The 2,845-nt window shown below is 38.3% G+C and overlaps 1 non-coding gene across 1 annotated transcript; it reads left to right on the forward strand.

The window, feature by feature from the left end:
* The first annotated feature begins 249 nt into the window (after positions 1-249).
* Positions 250-320, forward strand: LOC111812212. The gene has a single exon (XR_002817785.1). It is a non-coding gene; the product is annotated as a small nucleolar RNA SNORD102 (small nucleolar RNA).
* Positions 321-2,845: the final 2,525 nt, after the last annotated feature.

Consider the following 2,845-nt stretch of genomic DNA (forward strand, 5'->3'; position numbering starts at 1 on the left):
ATATAACCTAGGCTGTTAAGCTTAACCTCACTATCTGTCTGCATATAAAACATCTTAGGTATAATATGAAACAGGTATTTTTCATCAAGTGTTGATATGTTGAACTTTAAGTGGGACCTGTTTTTTAATTCTTAGTCTAAACATGACATCCTAATGATAGTAAAAGGCACACCATGAAAACACAAACCACAACAAGAAACAGAGACTTACAACAAAGAATAAATACCAAACACACATATTCAAAGCATTAGCTTAATGATGATTGTCTTTATGATTGCTTTAAGCAATATGAAAAACACATTTCACTGGCTCTGAAAGCTCTTGAAAAAAGTGAAACAGAAAAACAAAAGACAAAAAAACCCCAGAGCACTAAAAAGCAAAATGAGATTTTCTGCAATGTAACTAAAGAAAAAAAAAGATGCCTTACTTTCAGACAGGCAGCAGACTTATTGCCAGAAACTATGCAGACTAGAACCAAATGGAGTGGCATTCTTAAAGTGCTGAAAGAAAAGTAAGCCTCAATCTATAATTTCATATTTGGCACAAACATCTTTCTAAAATAAGAGAACAATAGAGACCTTATGGGACAAACAAAAATGAAAATTATTTTCCAGAGGACACATAGTACATAAAATATTAGGGAAGTTTTCAGACAAACAGAATATTGGACAGAAGCTTGAGTCCATAGAGAAAAATGGAATACATATTTACTTTTCCCTTTTTTGTTTTTTCTTGTTCTGAGAGCCCAACAACATGCTGTTAGACAAGAACTGTCCCACTGCTCTTGGCTAGTTTGCTGTAGTTTTTTGCTTTATATTTCAATTTAGATACTTTATGTTGGTCTAAAATTCACAATTTTTTTCCTTTGCCACCTCAAGTGCACTATTAATATGAGCCTATTAAAAACACTATTCAAAAAACAAAACAAAAACAAAAACAAAAAAACAAAAAAACACTATTCATGAGACTTGGTATGGTGGCATGCGCCTGTGATCCCAGCTCTTGGGAGGCTGTAAGCAGGTGGATCACTATGAGTCTGATTTAGTGGTTTGACCAACACCCTGTAGACCCTTCCCTAAAAAATACAAAAACAAAAACAAACAAAGAAACAAACAAAACACCCCCACCACGATTCATCTCGGATGTTCTGTTTTTCACTTCAGCTATTTACGTTTGATTCTTTGTATAATTTCTGTGGAAATTACCCATCTATTATGCATTAGCCACCCTTTTCACTAGTGTATTTAAGCATAATAATTATAGCATGTTAAATTTCCCTCTTGATAGTTTTTTACATCTTGATAGTGTTTTTGTTTTCCTTATTTCTTCATATACCTTTAATTTTTTGAATGAAAGCCAGATATCTTGTGTAGGCTAGTAGAGATGGAGATAAATTATTGCTATGCCTGGAAATGGCCTGGCTTTTTCTTATATTGCTATTTAATGTGGAGAATGAGTCAACTTGCTCACGAGTTGAATCCATTTGGGAATTTTTGTTGCTGAGGGTATCTTTAGGATGCATAGTCTTCATGTTCCTCAAGTGTGTGTGCCTCATATTTAGGGTGGGGACTAGCTTGCCAGGCTTGTGCCAGTGTGTGCTCTACCCTGTGCTCTAGGTCTTTCCTGTGCCTTGGTCCCTAGTGGCCCCTCCTCATATTGTGGACCCTCCTTCTACTATCCTTGTTATAGATGCTTGCTGTAGCCTGGCAGTGGGGCTCTGGGAGAGCACTGTTCTGATTAAGTCTTACTAGTAGGCAGGCATTGTTACTCTGGGCATTGGGGTTTTCTCAGTGCCATCTTGGATGGTAGCCATAGCTCTAGACTCAGCCTGTATTGCTGCTCTTCTCAAAGTGAGAACATTTGCACCCTCACTTTTCCTCTTTTTTCAGCTGCAATGGATTTTTCACTAGTGACCTAAGATGAGAGGGTTTGTACTCCTTCCAACAGCATTTGAAGGCTCCTTTCTCTGTAACGGTCACAAAGGGTAAGACCTGGATGCTGCTTTCTGTGTTTGTTCCTTTCTGTAGGGCAGCAGGACATGGAAGCTATGGAAAATTCTTGTCCTGCTCTAGTACTTTTTTTTTTTTTTGGTATTTTTTTAGATAGGCTTAGCTATCTAAAAAAGGCCAGTTCAGGCTGGCCTTGAAGTCACTTTCTATCCCAGACTGGCCTCACATTCACAGCGATCCTCCTGCGTCAGTCTCCTGGGTGATGGGATTACAGGCATGTGCCAACACATCCAGCCATGCTCCAGTATTTTTTTTTTTTTTTTTGTGTGTGTGTGTGTGCATGTGTGCGCGTACTCATTGAGGTCTATGGAAAAGAACCTGTGAGAGGGTATGTTTTGTATGTACACAAGCTTAATGGTCTCTTGCTAGCTTCTCAGCCCTTAGCAATTTGATTAAATTTTAGCTGAGTTATTTTTATCTGAGATCAATAGCATCCTGGTAATCAAGTGCTCATGTCTGTCTCTCTTTGGAGATGCCTGTGCTTTCTTACACTTAGGGTTCCCTGGTTGCCATCAGCATGAGCTCTCTGATATATTCATGAAAAAGCAAACTTGCAGACTGTCCAACTTCTGTGTATACTGATCGTGCATGCGTGAGTGTGTGTGTGTGTGTGTGTGTGTGTGTGCGCATCAGGACAGGAATGATGTTCTTTCCAGTTCTTTGTATCCTATGTGGGAAAATACCATACAATTCTTAAAATATCATTTACCTCTGTCTCTAGTTTATGAGTGTTCCAAGCAATATTTCTCATAGCGTTAGGCCCAGGCCACCTATGTACGACCATTATATTAAGCTTATTAAAAATGCTGATTCTGAAGCCACACTCCAGATATATA

The sequence above is a fragment of the Octodon degus genome, unplaced genomic scaffold (assembly GCF_000260255.1).
Source record: "Octodon degus isolate 3935 unplaced genomic scaffold, OctDeg1.0 scaffold00116, whole genome shotgun sequence".
NCBI classification, from domain to species: Eukaryota; Metazoa; Chordata; class Mammalia; order Rodentia; family Octodontidae; genus Octodon; species Octodon degus.